The sequence below is a fragment of the Peromyscus maniculatus genome, chromosome X (genome assembly GCF_049852395.1).
Source record: "Peromyscus maniculatus bairdii isolate BWxNUB_F1_BW_parent chromosome X, HU_Pman_BW_mat_3.1, whole genome shotgun sequence".
Lineage (NCBI taxonomy): Eukaryota > Metazoa > Chordata > Mammalia > Rodentia > Cricetidae > Peromyscus > Peromyscus maniculatus.
Window position 1 is genome coordinate 95711641 of NC_134875.1, and position 19595 is coordinate 95731235.

A 19595-nucleotide genomic window follows, 5' to 3' on the forward strand; every position below is an offset into this window, starting at 1 on the left:
TCATGATAAAGGTCTTGGAGAGATCAGGGATAAAAGGAACATACCTAAACATAATAAAAGCAATATACAGCAAGCCAACGGCTAACATCAAACTAAATGAAAAAAACATTCAAAGTGACTCCAGTAAAATCAGGAATAAGAAAATGCTGTCAGCTCTCTCCATATCTGTTCAGTATAGTATTGGAAGTTCTAGCTAGAGAAATAAGACAACAAAAAGAGATCAAGGGGATACAAATTGAAAAGGAAGAATTCAAACTTCAGCTATTTGCAGATGATATGGTAATATACATAAGTGACACTAGAAATTCTACCAGGGAACTCCTACTGCTGATAGACACCTTCAGTAATGTGGCAGGATACAAGATTAACTAAAAACAAACAAAAAAGGAGCCCTCCTATGCACAAATGATAAATGGGCTGAGAAAGAAATCAGAGAAACATCACTCTTTACAATAGCCATAAATAACATAAAATATCTTGGGGTAACTCTAACTAAGCAAGTGAAAGACCTGTATATCAAGACCTTTAAGTTTTTGAAGAAATAAATTAAAGAAGATATCAGAAAATGGAAAAATCTCCTATGCTCGTGGATAGGTAGGATCAACATAGTAAAAATTGTAATTTTACCAAATGCAATCTACAGATTCAATGCAATCTCCGTTAAAATCCCAACACAATTCTTCACAGATCTCAAAAGAAAAACACTCATCTTCATATGAAAAAACAAAAAAACCCCAGTATAGTCAAAACAATCTTGTACAACATAGGAACCTCCAGTGGTTATTGGAGAAATTATTTTGGCCACTCCACGTAGTTAAAAGGATATTTATTTAATGGCATAACTCACAAATTAAGTAATGGGTAGGTCGCAGGGTCTGGGGAAGGTATATCGTAGTCCAGTAGTGTTCTCCAGAGCTCTGCACAGTCCAACTTCACCGTTCAGCATCTCGGCAACAGAGAGCACACAAAGAGAGTGCTGGCCCATCCAGCTCTCAGGTCTCCAGGCGCCTCCCCTGGCCCCACCTCATAGGCGTGACAGTTGCCAGAGTCTCAATGGGGGTTGGAACTTCCAGATCCAAGCTGGAATGGCTACCCACTACAAGTGGCATCATCATCCCTGACTTAAAACTCTACTATAGGACTATAGTAACAAAAACAGCTTAGTACTGGCATAAAAACAGAATGTGGATCAATGGAATCAAATTGACCAACCTGACATTAATCCACACACACCTATGAACACCTAATTGTTGAAAAAGAAGCCAAAATTATATAATGGAAAAAAGAAAGTATCTTCAACAAATGGTGCTGGCATACCTAGATGTCGACATGTAGAAGAATGCAAATAAATATATATCTATTGCCATGCACAAAACTCAAGTCCAAACGAATGAAAGACCTCAAAATAAATCCAGTTACACTAAACCTGATAGAAGAGAAAGTGGGAAGTAGCTTTGAATGTATTGACACAGGATACCATTTCCTGAATATAATACCAGTAGCACAGACATTGTGAGCAAAAATTAATAAATGGGATCTCCTGAAACTGAGAAGCTTCTATAAGTCAAAGGATATAGTAAATAAGGCAAAATAGCAGCTGACAGAATGGGATCTTCTACTAACCCTACATCTGACACTTCTGATCTTCAAAATACATGATGAACTCAAGAAACTAGACATCAAAATACCAAATAATTCAATTAAAAATGGGGTACAGAGCTAAACAGGGAATTCTTAACAGAAGAATCTCAAATTTCTGAAAGACATTCAAGGAATTGTTCAACATCCTTAGTCATCAGAGAAATGCAAATCAAAATGACACTGAGATACCATCTTATGCATGTCAGAATGGATAAGTTCAAAAACACTGATGACACTTTATGTTGGAGAGGATGTGGAGTAAGGGGAACACTCCTCCACTGCTGATGGGAGTGCAAACTTGTACAGCTACTCTGGAAATCAGTATGGAAGTTTATCAGAAAATTTGGAATCAATCTACCTCAAAGAAAACACCAATACCACTATTGGGCATATACCCAACATGCTCAATCAAACCAGAAGGACACTTGCTCAACTTCATTCATAGCAGCATTATTCATAATAGCCAGAACATGGAAACAACCTAGATGCCCCTCTGCCAAATAATGGATCAAGCAAATATTCTGCATTTACACAATGAAGTATTACTCAGCTGTAAACAACAATGACATCATGGAATTTGTAGGCAAATGGATGGAACTAGAAAAAAATCATTGTGTGTGAGATAATCCAGACCCAGAAAGACAAACACAGCATATACTCATTCATAAGTAGATATTAGATGCATAGCAAAGGATAACCAGGCTACAATCCAGAACACCAGAGAAGCTAGGTAAATAGGAGAATCCTAAGAGGGACAGGAGTGGAGGGCCCCAGGAAGGGCAAATTGTTTGCCTCCTAGGCAAACTGAGATAGTGGTAGAAGGGAGGGGATGGGGAAGGGTAACATGAGGGATCAAGATGGCTGATTTGGGGGAGGGGTGGAGAGGGAGAGCAATGAAAGAAATATTGTGATAATCAAGAGGGAGCCATTATGGGGCTAGGGAGAAACCTTGTGCTAGGGGAATTCCCAGGAATTCACAAGGACAAACCCAGATAAGAGCCCTAACAAATAGTGGTGAGAGTGCCTGAGCTGGCCTTCCCTTGTAATCAGATTAGTGACTACCCTAATTGTCATCCTAGTAACTAATTGTCATCCAGTAACTGAGGGAAGCAGATGCAGGGACCCATAGCCAACAACTCAATTGAGCTCCTGGAGTTCAGTTAAAGAGAGAGACTAGGAATCATACAAGAAAGGGGGGGTCAAAGAGTATGATAGGGAAAACCACAGACACAGTTGACCAGAGCTAGTGGGAGCCCATGGACTTTGAACTGGCATCTGGGGATCCTGCATTGGACCAACCTATGCCCTCTGAATGTGAGTGACAGTGCTGTGGCTTGATCTGTTTGTGGGGCCCTGGTAGTTAAAGTGATAAATCCATGGGAGTCTGTTTAAGAAGTATTAGGTAAATTTATTAAGGTAAATTGAGGAAATACATTCATGAATACAGAATGGAACAGACAGCTGAATTTGTCCTCTGATCTGACTGAGAGCAAATCTACCTCACAGACAGGAGCAGGGAGAAGGGGCTTGTGACCCTTCTCTCTTTCCTTTTAAGAGTCACATACAAAGTCAAGAAGCACTGTCTCCTTCTGAGCCTATAGCCTAAGGTCATGGACTGAGCAAATACCATTATAGGTAGTGGAATCAGGACTTATCCCAGGTGCATGAACTGGCTTTTTGGAGCACATTCTCTATGGTGGGATACCTAGATCAGCCTTGATGGAGGGGGAAGGGGCTTTGTCCTGCCTCAACTTGGTATTCCATACTTTGTTGACTCCCTAAAGGAGGCCTTACTTCTTTTGAGGAATAGATAGGGGATGGGATGGCAGGAAGTGTGGGGCGGGAGGAGGGAAGGGATGGAGAACTGGTGTATGTATGTAAAATGAAAAATATTTTAAATAAATAAAAGAAAACAACAACAGCAACAAAAGAATATATAGTATGAAAAAATCTATTTTCAATAAAATAAAAAGTAAAAATGAAAAAGAGAAGCATGCTTTGGGTATTAGAAATTTTATTAAATATGGTGATTTCAATATTCAAATATTCACATTATAGAAATTGAGAAGCATGGGCACCATATTACAATTTTATACTTTCTTCAAATTGACTAGTTATTCTAAATTTCTCTTGTGAAATGTTTCAGTAAATTTGGTTAATTTGGATTCAAATACATTTCCAAAAATTGTTGTTCATTAATTTTATTACAATACCTGCGTTGTGACTAAAGAGTTGTAAAGACCAAAGAGGTTCTTTTTTCCTAAGAGCAGTTTCATTATTTCAATTGCCAGTGACTTATGATTTTGTTACTAAGGGATTTAATTACCCAAGCCAAAATTTCTCCTAATTTATTACCACAACTACAAGAGACTAAATGATTATTTTTCTATAATTTGTCTTTGTGAATAAAATCATATTCATTTCCTAAGGTAGCATATATTTCCTTATATTTTATAAGTTTATAAATCTTTAAGGATATGAACATTTTTTTCCTTTGTAAAATGTAATATAATTTATATATGTGACATTTCTGGGTTGGTCATATAATATAACAAGGTATGTTCCAATCAAATAATATAAGCCTTATATATCTTGAGATTTCAGCCTAAATGTGTTTGTTTCAATGTTCTGTTGTAAAATATAATTGTTTGCGGTGCCAGCATGAGAAAGCACAAATTTGAGTACATTTTTCAATGAAAACTACAGAGTAATTTTCCTTGATACATTATCATACTTTGTGAAGAGAATTTGTAATATGTGATATAAAAAGTATTGATTTCTATAAACTTGCAGAAACAATAAACAATGATATGAACTTTGGGTAATAGATACAATTATTTAACATGAAGCTATCATAGTACATGCTAATTTATTTTCATGCATGAGTTAGAAGTAATTTAATGAGAGAGATATGTTTTGAGAGATGCCATCTTAAGACACATTGTCTTATGAGTATCATAGGGAGTAGTTGAAACACCAGTTTTATGGGACTATCAACTTATATACACTCTGTGACTGATGAAACCTCCTACATGCTACAGAAATATTCTACATGGTCTAAAGGACATCTTACCACTATTCAGTCCCTAACTGGGGATACCATTATCATCACTAACACCAAGTGGTTTAGACTTTTATGCAATGGATTAAAATCATTTTCCTGTTTTAAAGAATGCATATTAATACATAGGATATAAATTCATTGAGGGTATTAAATTGATATAGTAAAGCAACAGATATGGTGCGAGGATTAAGTCAGTACAAATATATTTGATCTTATTGCTATGTGCTCTTCATTAAATAAATTATTCAGAGAAAAATATTGCTGGCTTTTATCAAATATATACGTGTGTGTGTGTGTGTGTGTGTGTTTCTTCATACATATATGAGTGGTTAAGTATGTGGATCATATATTTTTACCTTTGCTTTACCACTACTTGCATATTTATTTCTGTTCTGTTGCATTCATGATACCATTCAACTTGTCATCAAGAAGTTATTCCAAAGCCTTTTCAAAAACTATTTCTTCTCTTGGAGTTGGCCTTAAGTCAAATCAAACATTGATTGGTTGCTCTCAAAAGTTCTGTGCCACCACTGTGGCAGTGTATCTTGTAGGCAGGACAGATTGTAGGCCAAAGATTTTGTGGCTGGGTTGGTATTTACATTTATTTTTTGGCCTGGACAGTGCTTTCCCAGCACCAAAGACACTACAATGTAGGGGTGCAGGCTTGTGGATTTGCCCATGTTCAGCGAGGTGTGTGGGTGTTATCCTTGGCAATCATGCCTTGCTGTCAGTATCCAGAGAGCAACCCATTACTTTAGCTGCAGGCTGAGTTGTTTGGGGATTTTAGTGTGACTCCTTTAGCCAAGAAATCAACTGAATGCAGCTCAGTCACACTACTATAATCCTCATTTGGTAACAAGATATAGCTAGTTGGGACCTATATCACCAATTTTTAAGAGACCTCGTTACCTGACACTGTTTGGGTAACTGAGAATAAAAGGCTAGACAGCGCAAAGACCTATGGTATGATGGTATTTTGTTTGTGTTGAAATGTGATTTTGTTTATATGTTGATGAATAAAGTTGCCTGGGGGTCAGAGCTAAAAGCAAGCCATTTAGCAGATGTCTGGCATTGGTGATACACTCCCTTAATCAGATCACATGGCAGGTAGCATCTGTGTGTGTTCAAGGACACAGCCAAGAGGTGAACAGAACATTTAATCTCAGTGCAAACCATAAAGACCTGGAGGTCTGTATAGACAGGCAGTGATGAGGAAATCATGTGTTTGGGTTTAAAGAAATGAGAAGGTAGAACAGAAATGCAATAAAAAGATGGGTCACACAGGAGAAGGTCTCTCTCTCAGGGGAAGGATGGCAGTGACTGGTAAGCTAAAGACTTTGCTAGTGCTCTGATCTTTTGGACTTTTAACTCTGCATTTGGCTCTGTGTTTCTTATTTAATAAGACCATTTAGAATTTCATCTACACTAGGGTAAAACTAAATACTACTGGTGTTCTAAAATAAGTATTAATAAAATGACTCCTCATGATTTCTGCTATACTCATAGATCTGTGCTTTGCTCAGTCATCACCAGAGAAACTTTCTCCAGCAGCAGATGGGCACAGATGCAGAGACCCACAGCCAGAAATATAGAAAGAGAATCTAAAAAGGATGACTCAATCAAATCTCTCCCTTCCAAGCTCAGGGAATCCCTCAGAAGAGGAGGCAAAAAGAGTGTCAGATCCAGAGGGGATGGGGGATACCAGGAGAATAAGGCCTTCTGAATCAGCTAAGCAAGGTGCCTATAAGTACACAGAAGCCGAAGCAGCAAGGACAGGGCTTACATGGGTCTGCACCAAGTCCTCTGTGAATAACTTTTAGCTTAGTATTTTTGTGGGACTCCCGAGTGTGAAAATCAGTAGGTCTTTGATTCTTGTGTGTGCCATTAGGACTCATTTCCTTCTGTTGAGTTGCCTTGTTCAACTTCAAAAAGATGTTTTCTGTTTTATCTTATTATATTGTATTTTATCATGTTTGGTTGCTATGTCTTAGAAACCTGTTCTTTTCCAATGAAAGACAGAAAGGGAATGGATCAGAGGAGATAGGAGGTAGGAAGGAATTCAGAGAAGCAGAGGGAGGAGAAACTATAATCAGGATACATTGTATAAGAAAAAAATCTATTTTCAATAAAATGAAAAAATATAAAACTACCTCTTCCTTCAAATAACTGTGTAATAACATTTGATTATAAAATTCAGTCTACTGAAGTAATATGTAGATATTCTAATGTAAAACAACTTTTGATTCCTGATTTATAATAGATAATGCATTATTCATTCATATTCAAAGGCTATTGATGAAACCATATCAATATTAAGTAATTCTTCCCTATCTAGTAGCAATATTAGTGAGCTAAGTGTTACAGAAACACAATCATGATATAGTATACATTTTGAAAAACTGATAACAGCAGATTCTAAAAAGTTTTGAACTATTATAAAAACAGTCTTTCTGGAAAGAATATATAAATGAAATGAGAAATAGTTGGTCATAGTTACATTTTAGTTTGCTGCACAAAGTGTCATGAAAATGTTGGTGTTGTTGTCAAGAGACACTGAAAAACTGAAAGACTTACAGAGGAAAGTGATACAGATATTAGATTCTTGAATTTTGGTCATTAGTTGCTTTAGAACTGTTCCTTGAATTAATTTTAATAGTTTAGCTCAGAAGACATTACTCCTGTAAGTGCTAAAATCTAAAAGATTTTTTTATAATTATACCTACTTCAAGTCATATGTATTAAGAAATAAGTTCATAGAATTTTGCTCATTATCTAGCTTTTTGTTTCATTTAGTTTTATTTAATTGATCATTTTTCTGTTACAAAAATTCTATAGCTTCAGTTTTTCCCAAGATGTACTATGTATTGTATAGTATAATGGATTCTATTTTTTCTAATATTTTGGTGACTTTGGACTAAGTAAGCATACATCTGGCTCATCACTGGCCTTTACTCTTGATCTATGTAGTGATAATCTCTCATAAAGAGGTAGTTTGCCACATTTTCTATACATATTTGATAATGAAAACCCTGTACTGTGGAGCATTTATGGCCATTTTGGAGATTACTTTTCTAGGCTAGTCTAAATAAATTGATAATCTTTTGATAATGCTAGAAACTTTCTTCATACTTTGCCAATATTTTTTATTCCCAGGCAAAATTTTCTTAGCATGAGGATTTTAATTTCCCTGAACTTGGAACTTCTAATTTCCACTAATTTTTTTATAGAGGCCCTTTTATAATTTTACTCTGACTGTAAAATACAACCTTATCCATAATTTTGTTCACCATAACCACTGTGTGCTGGATAAATAGTCAACAGCCAGTTTGATGATGATTATGGGTAAAAGTTTTAGTCGAAGTCTGCAGACTTAAGAGGCAAAAAACTTGGTTCCTTGCCATGTGGTCTGAATCTATGATCTAACACTATTTTCTTGTTGTTTTCAGTTTTTTGAAACAAAGACTCCTCTGTCCTGGCCTGGCTTCAAACTTGGTATGTAAATAAAAATGATTTTGAACTTATTCTCGCTTTCACTGACCAAATGTTGGGATTACAGGCCTGTCTGGTCTTTTGGTTTCAGTGTTACAGAATGAAAGTAAGGCCTCACACATGATAAGTTAAACAGGTACTCTATTGATGAGCTGTATATGAAACCTCCAATATTGTCTTCTTAAATTCTGTCACCAACCATCTTGGTGCAACTATATGAACATGATTACACAAATATTCTTTGTATTAAAATATATGTCTGTGGGTAATAGAAGCCATACTTACTGGATCAGATTTCTTGCTGACTTCATCTCCAAAATGAACAGGGACATATCTTAATAGAATATTACATTTGCCCTGGACTAATCCTGATTACTCCTAAACTGTAAAGGAGGGCCTTGAGCCAGAGAATTCTCTTCTACTTCAGAGCGAGGGTCTCAGCAGGAAGCTGATCAACTCACATACCTGAAAGCCTTTATCATCTCATTAGTTTCCAATTGTCTGCTCCTAGGAGTTCTCACACATCATTTAACTAGAGCCTCAGCTGGTCTTTGTCAGCTCTCATCAGGAGATCTGCATCCCAGTGATATCAAATCAATTTTATATCACAATATAAGTCAAGTTGTAAGTTTGCTTGGCCAGCATCTAGGAACTACTTTATTCTAACTGAAATTCAGCATTTCCAAACCTGTTTTTTAGAACGACTGCCAGGTGAAGGACCATAATGGACTTAGGAAGACCAATTAATTAGGATACTGTTTCACCTGTCAGAGTTGCTTAGCAATATCCAAGTTAACAGCCGTGTGCTGCTTCCAGGTGCGTTGCTCAATTTCTGAACTTTCTTGTTGGCATTTTTAGAAGAGTTTAAAGCACCTGCCATCAACCTTGGCATCACATTAAATTATCTATGGATGTTTAAAAAATATGGATGTCCATGTTCTATCTTCAGAGATAGTGATCTAATTGATCTGGGGTAAGCCCTGGGCATAGATACTGTTTGAAGAAATTGCCCTCCTGATTCTAGTGTGAAGCCAGGGTTGAAAACCTCTGCTTTATAACTGCATCAGTTACTTGAGATTTTTCTATGCTTTACATAATCTTCTCTAAGGTCAATTAACAAGGTGTTCCATCAAGGAAGAAAGATATTTAATTGAGAGCTTCATTTTTAAGCTAATATGCATTCCATACCGCCTCTAGAAAAATCTACATTTTAATAAGCTCTGGTTTTTTTTTGCACTTAATATAGAAGAAAGATTTTTTGTGTGATAATATCACAAGTAGCAAGCACATTAAACAACTAGGATTTATTTATTGAACATCTACCAAGTTAAAGTCTATGGGAAATTGAAGATGTCTAAAAGATAGCCTTGATTTTAAGGTATAACTTTTTTGTGGAGGCATATTTATCTGAAATAATAACCCAGATTATAAAATAATACATCACAAATTAGAAATAAATACCCATATTTATCAATCTTTTAGCCACAAACTGGTAAAATTCTCTTGGTCCTTAGGACAGAGAAAGCCATCAAAGTCCCGAAATAAGAGGGGGTATATTTGAACTACTAGATGGTGTAGGTAGGGATGTGAAGTTTTGAAAATTGGCCTTAGGACACAAAGGCTAATGTTTGGGGAATAAAGACAGATCAAAGTTTCTTTGGTAGATTAGTAAATCAGTCTCAGCTGTTTCCTCTTCCTTGCTGCACAAGTTGTATTAGTTTCATTCTTTAGTGTTAGGTTTGGGCAGGAGACTTACCAGCAATAGGTTTGATGACAATGATTTTAAGTCTTCCACATTTCTGTTTGCCTTTTGTGATGACTATGGAAAAAATTCTGGCTAGCCTGCTGGAGAATGTGAGATATAGAATCAGAGCATTGAACCAAGTGTACATGTTTCCCATGTGTGAATAAGCTCAACCAAGGTCAGTAGAGCTATCCAACTAGACTCCAGTTCACTATATATAAAGGAGCAATACACTCAACAATAGATAATATTCCCATAAGTAGAGTGAAGGAGTGCTACAATTAAAAGTATGTATCTGTTAATTGCTTCATTTCTCCAAGTTTGAAAATATGAAAATTATCCAGAATAAGATTCTATTTTCAACTGCTATTTGCTCTGATACTTATTTCATAAGTAGTTTTAGGATTGTGTCTGGATATTTAGGAGTTGGTAGACACATCCTCCTTTGTATGCAATCATCCAGAGAACTACCTAAACCCTAAAAGCCAAAGCTTTATTTTTAGAAATAATTTAAATTGGCCTCATCACACAGGAAAATCAGAGAGAATAGAAAGAATTTGACTTTCTTACTTTAGGAGTTGTATTTGAAGGGAAAAATATAATAATCTCTTCTAAACTTAATTTGTTCTTTCCCAATGCAGGCATTTCCAAACCATACCCAATTGCTCTTAACAACAGCTCAAAACACCAATTTTATTGGAGTGTTGATACTCTCAAGAATAGAATCACCCACACAAACAGCACATTTTTGCTAAAATTCAAAGGCAGAATGATATTGAGTGAGCCTTGTGGAATTAACAAGGAGCAAAGTATTAATAAAGAATTTCAGGAGGTGTGAAGAAAACCACAAATATACTTAATTCTCTCCTCATGTTGTTCTTCCAGGGTTTACATTGACTTGCTTTGACCTAATAGCAATATAAAACGACGGCATATCGCATAGGCTTATCATACTGCCTGAAAATGGAGAAGTGATATTGAAGACTAACTTTGACTATAAGTATGCATTCATTATTGGCCTATGAATGACCTGTTTTAGCATTCATTTTGTTAGATGTAGTTCTTTGATAGCTTTAAGTGTCAATTTGATCAAGCCAAGAGTAACCTGAGAAGGAAGTCTCAATTGAGGGACTGCCCAGTTCCTATTGGATAGTGGGTTTGTTTATGGGGGTTTTATTTTGATGGTTAATTGATGTAGGAAAGGCCAGTTTACTGTAGGCAGCACCATTCTCAGGAAGGTGGCTCTGGACTATATAGGAATCTACATCACTTTGAAAGGGTGCATAGTCATTGTGAAGGGTCCCAGAGGAACCCTCCAGAGGGTAGAGTTTCCTTGAAAGAACAAGAAGAGGCTAAATTTGAAAAATGTTGGGATAACAGAAAGGAACTTGCTACTGTCTAAACAATCTGCAGTCATGTTCAGAACTTGATCAAGGGTGTTACACTGGGATTCCCTTACAAGGTGAGGTCTATATGTGCTCACTTCCATACCAATGCCACTATTTGGGAGAATGGGTACTTGGTTGAAATCTGAAATTTCTTTGGTGAGTTTTCTCTGTACGAGGACAAGTGTTGCTTGTTCTGTTTCTCAAGCCCAGAAGGATAAATTATTCTTTGACAGAAATGAACTTGTTTAAAATGCAGCAGCTTTGATTCAGCAAGCCATAACAGTTCAAATCAAGGATATCAGAAATTTTTTGGATGACACCTGTGTGTCTGAAACAGGAACAGTGCAGCAGGTTGATGAGTAAGACCCCAGGTCACCTAGCTTCAGAAAAAAGAACCTGGGTTATAAGTACAAGTTATTGTGTCTTTTGGAACAATAAAAGACTTGTATTGAAAAATAAAATAAAATAAAGAAAGAACAAATCTAACTAAGAATGACCTGTTGAATGAGCCAGAAAGCAGCATTTCTCCAGGACTTCTATCTCAAGTTCCTGCTTAAGGTTGTGGCCTGACTTCCCTTAATGATGGATTGTGACCTACAAAGTGAAAGCAAAACTCTTGCCTCTTCTAAGGTGTTTTTAGCTATAGTGTTTTATCACAGCAATGGTACTAGAGCATGTCTATGAAAGAAACACAATAAAACCAGAACATGTCTCCTCTTTTGTCTTGTCAGTGTTAAAGAAATCCATAAATCTGTTTGTTTCTTTGAGAGCTAACTTCATTTAAAAACAATGCCTGTTTCTCTTCTACTATTTCATTTAATAAACTAATATGATCAGCTGATTTCTTCTGCTATCTAAGATATTTCAGTGTTTCCTTTTCTAACTCCAAAGGTAGGTACTTGCATTGAATTTTGAGCCTTGATTTTAGGGACAGTTTCATGATATAGCTTATGCTTAGCATGTGTGAAACTGGGTTTATTTTCTAGCACACATATAAATTTGAGCCTATATTCTTTCACAGTATACATATTGATATTTAACATGCTCTTATTTTGCCACATTTTACAATCTTCTGTGGTTTTGATGTGCAATATTTTCTTTACTTTTCATTCCTGTTATTTGTAAAATTTTTGTTATGAATTTCCATTATGTTTCTCATTTTCTACTAGAGAGGAATTTATATCATTTTATTATGAACTTCTAAATTATATTGATATTAGAGTAAAAGAATATGGAATCTATTTTTTAAATTGTATGAAGTTTGCTCTTCTTATAATAAATCACTGATTTAGAATATCTTCCCTTGTTTTCATAGAATAATGCATTTCTCTTAATATTAGATGGAATCCTGTATTTTCCCAATTAGGCAAGCTGTTTGAGAACTTTTCCACAGATATTTCATATAATTAAGTTTCTTCTTTATTTGCAACTTCACATATCAAAAATAGTTTTCTTGAAATATTTTAGGACAATAGCAAATTAATTCATCTCTCATGAGTTGTAGTACACTTTTGTAAATATATTTTAGTTATATACTGACTTGGAAATTTTGAATTTCTGCTGAGTTATCACTTTACTTTTAATACCGATTTTTATTTTCAATTATATCTATGCATGCAGACCCTGTGAGGGTATGTGTAAGTGAGTGCAGGTACATGAGGAAACTAGAGAGGCATTGAATCTCTTTCAGCAGGAATTTAAGAACTTGTTATCAATGTTGGGTGCTAGGCACAGAACTCAGGTCCTCTTCAAGAGCAGTAAGTGCTTTTAACCAGTGAGCCATCTTTCCAGTCCCTAGTTATCATTTTGATCATCATGTAATTACCTATTTCTTTCTCTAACAACACCATTTGTTTTAATTTTTTCTTATTTTATATTAATATACATGTATTTGCTTTGGGGACTAGGTTACCTAATATTAGCTTTGGGGTTACAGTATACCTACTATTGGCTTTGGAGTTAGAATATGCCTAATATGATTTTTCTACCCTTTTAATTATTTGCTTTTCTTATGTTTTATCATATCTTATAATCACACATATGAATTTTTAAAAGCAGTCTAACATGTATTTTGATTTTTATTGCTCATTTACAATTTATTGTATATTGTCGTTCCACCATCTTATTTTTCTATATTTTAAATTGATTTGCTCTACTTCATTGTCATCAAATTTTATACTGTTTTCCACTTACCATCAGCAAGAGACGTTGATATGTGCATAGGGAAATACTGAGCTTCAATGTGTTCAATGTTGGCCTTAGAAACTGGCATTTAGTACAACAGAATTGATTCAGGACATTAGTGATTTATGCACTGTTGTGGGATTGAGATTCTAGTATTATTTGCCATGTTGGTTTCTTTAGACTTAATTTTTCTAGATTTGGCTTATTGAATTGTAACCTCCTCTTGATTACCACTCTATTGCTCACCAAACACACACACACACACACACACACACACACACACACACACACACACACACACACCTGTACGTGGTGGTGGAGGGAAGGCTTCAGGTGCTTTTGGCTTCTTCAAAAGTATATGTTCATTTATACTTTAAAAAGAAGTAATTTGTTAGAATTAATGTTTATCTTAGAATTCTAAAATGTATAAGGATCCTACAATGCTACATTGTGTGCTTCCATCTCTTGCACTCTATGCACATTACAAATAGAAGCTGATGTGAGAGTATTAGCTCCAATTCTTAAGATAAATAAAGGATTAAAGAAAGAAATATATACATCTAAAATAATTCTGTTAATTGACTATGAACTGGAAAATGTTTAAATTTTACAAATGAAAGATGTGCAGCATAAACGACAATTTTAGTTATTAATTGGTCAGTTGAAGTGCATAGACCCTGGGTTTCAGAATCCCAAAGCAACAGGAGAACACAGTTTATTATCATTGTTAACTTGTTCCCAGGAAAGACAGAAAAACAACAAAATATTTCAAGAGGAACAATGGATTTGAGCAAAGATTCTAAATGACCCTAGTTTTTGTCAAGAAAAATAATATAAGAAAATGAATGTTAGTAGTTTCTGCTCAGTTTGTTGAAAATGTTCATATAATTTCCAGACCTTCCTCTGTGGTGTTTTATTTTATTCAGATTTTTCTAGAAAGGGTAATAGAGTATATGGAACCTGGATATAAAGTATAGAGAAACTGAGATCATTCATCTTGTCCAGTAATTATCCCTAAAGCCAGAGCTCCACCAGGGTATTCCTTTTGCAGCGGAAGGGTCATTTTATCTTAAGGTCATGCCTACCTAAATTTCCCCATTCCCTGATGTTAGCATCAATAACCCATGCTGGGATTAATACAGCGTACCTTCCTAAAATAACCTTCTATTACAAGGTTGGATAGTTTTCAAAACCACCTTCAATATCAATCTTACGTAATGATGAAAACACAAGGTTAGAAAGTTTGGATTTAATATGAATCTACGAGATTCTTTTTCATAATAACATGGGATGGTAATGATTCAAGGTAATGGGAGGATCTATAGTGTACTATTGGCTGCAAACCACAGATGAAAGATAAGACTTCCAAATTAAGAAAAGTCTTCATGAACAAATAAGACAGAACTATATTTAATTGCTGGGGGCATAAGATCATGTGAGATTCTGCATTGATTCACAAGTTTGACACAGTTTTAGAAATGATTTACTTTACTAGCGTCATATAATTAGTTGATGGCTATTCTGGGAAAAGTGTATTGCCAATTATTCTTCATACAAAAATATATGTCACATAAATTTTGCCAGCATAGTGATACAGTACATGACTAACATTAGCGGTAAATATACTTGGTTTCAAATCCTGGCAAGATTTTGGAAGAGATAATTATCCAGGTAATTATAATCCATTTGTAAAGGATTATAATGGCATGTGTCTTACAGGATTTATGGGAAGTCTAGTGAGATTGCCTACATAAATCACTCAGCAGGCAATCGGTATTCACATGGCTTGTTTTCTTTGAATCTCCTCAGAAATGTTTTTGGAAATATTTGAAAGAGTAAATGTATAAATAACTAAGATTTATAAAATTCAGGCCTTAGGAGTTTTTTTGAAATTCAGAAGTAATTTGTGGTTTGAATTTTTACTATATTGTCAATGTGAGAAAATGTGAGAAAAATATCAGCATCAATTCTAAATACTGCTAATAAATAAAACATATATAACCAGAGTAGTGAGAAAAAAGTAAGAATATATAAAATGTGTTAAATTTTACATGTCACACTCTGTATATAACAAAGGCATTACATATCATATATTATATAATGTGTATTATAATTATATTTATATCACATTCATCCAGGTATTCCAGAATGTTATGTACTGTATAAAATTCTATTACAATTTAATATCTTATCTGTTTTAAGCACACATGAGTTAATAGGTTACTATTTGTTTATTACCTATTATACACTACTGTCTTGATGCAAATTATGCACTATTTTTATATGTTTATATCTAAATATGTGTATTTAGAGATTTGTGTGTACATATTTAAAATAATCCTTTATTATAATTATTGTCTTGTTTTTCCTAACTAATTTACTTTATTAATTAAGAGAGTATGCCAATATATTTCCAAAGACTTTTGTTATGTTAGTAGCTCGTGTGTTTGAGGAAAATTGGTTTGAGTATTTTGCTGACATTAAATGAAAAATACCATGGTACATATATATATGAACACACACACACACACACATATGAACAATGGAACAAATGTACATATGTGTGTGTGTGTGTGTGTGTGTGTGTGTGCGTGTATCTTATAGCATACTATGTACAAGCTGTGATATTACTTTGTTATTTGAAAACAAAAAAATTTCTTTATATGTTTGTGTTTTTCCCTACCACTTTAAATTTGTCTGTTATTCTAATTATTATACTTGATTATAAACAGTAAACTTTCTTCTGTCCATTAATCACAAATTTTCTCCCAAAGTCTTGTGAAGTTTTCCTTTGTTTGTATATTAGAAGTGATAATGCAGAACATCCTGTCTACTTGAATTATTTTAATAATATCAAGTACTCTGTGGTTGCAGAACATCTAGATAAATTTAGTAAGATGAACACAGACTTTGTGTTCCTAAAACAATTTGTAGTGATAAAATACTCAAGTTTTGCCTTTTTCTTGACTTACTAAGCCATTAAAACCACATTTTTTATATAATTCAAAACTTCATTTTATTTTAACTTTAATACAATAGAAATCTTCTCTCACTGCTTCAATATTGTTTACAGACATTCAGAATGTCTAAAAAGGAACAAATGTACAAACAGAAGATATTACTATATATCCTAAAAATGAGTATATTCAAGGAAATGTAAATCCAGAATAATTAATTACATATGTGTGGAATGGGTCAGGGTATGTGCTTTTGAGTGCAGGTACCAATGGAGGTCAGAAGGTGTAAGATCCACTGGAACTGGAGTTACAGGTGCTTTGGAGCTGCCTGAGACTGGTGCAGAGAACTGAATTCTGGTTCTCCGCAAGCATAGTTTGTACTCTAAACCAGTGACCCATTTCTGTAGCCCCAACCACAAGCTTTCTAATCTTAATACCATGTGTCATTCATCAGTAAATTATAAGTATCCAGGCCTGGTGATTTTCTAAAAATTAAAGCAGGAAATAATGATCAAGGCAATTTACATAGTTCAAAATTTCCCAAAATGAATTTATGAAAGTGAGTTTTATGCACCTCTTTACTATGTCAGAATCTGAGACATGAGAAGATGCATGCAAAATACCATTTTGTGGAAAATACAGCATTCTTTATTACAATCTATATTAACTTTTTATTTGAATGCTTTAAATTTGATTGTTTTGAAGAAGAAATTAAATTTAGCTGAATATTTTCCAAATATTGGTATTATTATTAATATAGTAGTCTGGGTTTCAGTTTAATCAATCTTAACAACATGAAAAATAAAAAACTCTGAAAGGTTTAACTGTTTAGTATTAAAGCCAAAAATGCACACAGTTTAACATTGTTTTGTAACAACAACAAAACCCTGTAATTCAATAACATCAATGAGCTTTCATCACATGGTAACATAAACAATATGAGTATAAAACTATATGTATTCATAAAGGTACTACTAAGTGAAATTAAGACTTGTCTTGTTGAAACAATTTGTTCTGTATAGATGAAAAAGCAAGCAAGCAAGCAAACAAGCAAACAAACACCTCATAAAATTTGATACAAGAGCTAGGAAGAGTTTAGGGGTAGAGTATTTATTTCACATAGTGTGAAAGCCCTGGGTTTAATCTTCACTGATTTCCAACACCAATAAACAATTAAGAAAGAAAAATACAATGATATTCAATCTTAATATTCTCCATATGGAGATTCTTTATAACATTGGAAAGTTGTAAAGAGAGATGATATTAGTAGGTTGTATTTTCTTATATTTTATCCAAGAATGTTCCTTTGTGTGAAAACAGGTGTATGTCATACATGATAGAATGAAAAAGATAGCAAAAGTACTCAGAATTCTTTAATTTGTATATTATTAATGCTAGAAATAAATATTCAATAATACAATATTTTATTAATTCCTTGTGAATTTTGTATTTTAACCCATTTTTATACCCCATTCCTCCCACTAACCCCTGCAGATATACCCTCATTTTCCCACTCCTTCCCAATGTTGTCTCCTCATTTTTTTTAGTACCCCAAGTCCAATTTGTGTGTCCATATACCCATGAGTGTGAGGCCATCCAGTGGATCACAAGCAACCTATCAGGGTCAAATTCTTAAAGAAAACTGACTTTTCCTCTCTGAAAAGTGAGTCTATAATACCTTGGTTAAGAGTGGGGACTCATGAGCCCTGTCTCTCCTCTATTCTAGAAATTTGACTGGCTTGTGTTGACACTACAGCTTTTGTGTCATTGTCCAGAAGACACTATTTTTGGTCCTTTGGCTTTTATAGTATTTCCACCCTTACTTTTGTGATGGCACCTGAGCCATCAGTACAGGGATGTGTTGTTATAGATGTCCCATTTGTGGCTAATCAGTCAGCTGACATGTGTTTTTTGCATTTTGATCAGTTGTGAATTTCTGTGTTAGCCACTTTACACTGCACAAAGAAATTCTTTGGTGAGTTCTGGGAGCTGCACTAATCTACATGGATAGAAATACAAATTTAGAGAGCAGTTTGATATCCTGTCCATTTATCAGGAGTAGATTCACCCCTAGTGCCTGAGAGCTCCCCAACCATGTTCTTGGCCAGATTTTCAGTAACAGGAATGTGTTTCCTCTTATGGAGGTTGCCATAAATTCACTCAGAAGGCAGTTGGTTACCCCCATAATATTCATGCCATCATTACACCATTAGGCATATTTTACTACTCTGATGATTACTGTGATTCACAGCTAGGTAAGACTGCTGATGACTCTCCTCTCCTCACAGCCTACATAGTATTTTTAGGTACTAGCCATCAAAGAGTGCACTTCTCAGTTAGTACTAACTTGATTTTTCAGTCCTCTGGCCAAAGTATGTGGTGTCTTCAGCAATAAAGTCCTTGAAGACAGACACGAGCCACACCAATAGTGTTGATTTTGCAAGAGTCTCCAGGAAACCTATAGTAAACAAGTTTAGAGGAGATATCCTACACCTAGCATTGGGATTTCAATTTGGTAACCTATGGCTTCTAGAAGAGCATTATCCTTTCTATAGGTCACCTACTATTTAACTTTTTCATGTGAATATATGTGTAAATGCTGGAAATGATGTGCAGAACAGGGAACCTTCTTGCACTGTTGGTGAGAATGCAAATTGGTGCACCCACTATGGCAATCAGTGTGGCAGCTGCTAATGATCTGCCAACTAACCCAGCTGTACCTCTCCTGGGTATATACCCCAAAAAACTGTTTCCTATTAGAGACATGCTTTTCTGTGGTCATAGCTGCTCTATTTTCAATAACTAAGACATGAAAAGATGCCAGATACCCATTAACAGGTGAGTAGATAATGAAAATGAGGTACATACAACAGAATATTATTTAGTTAGAAAATTAACATTACTAAATTTGCAAGTTGAAGAATGGTACTGGAAAAAATAGGTTGAATGAAGTAACCAGACTTAGAGAGACAAGTGGGGCATGTTCTCATTTATGTGTGGATTATAGCATCAAGCCATTAAATTATTTTTTAATTTGTTTTAACTGTAGAATACAGGAAAATAGAAAGGAACCATTGGTGGGGAGGGGGAAAAATATTAAGGCAGAGAGATAGTAGAACAGAGGTGCC

The 19595-nt window shown here is 34.8% G+C and overlaps 1 pseudogene; it reads left to right on the forward strand.

Annotated features, from left to right (window-relative positions):
• Positions 1-565: 565 nt before the first annotated feature.
• LOC102916666 (large ribosomal subunit protein uL6 pseudogene) lies at positions 566-11689 on the forward strand (annotated as a pseudogene).
• Positions 11690-19595: the final 7906 nt, after the last annotated feature.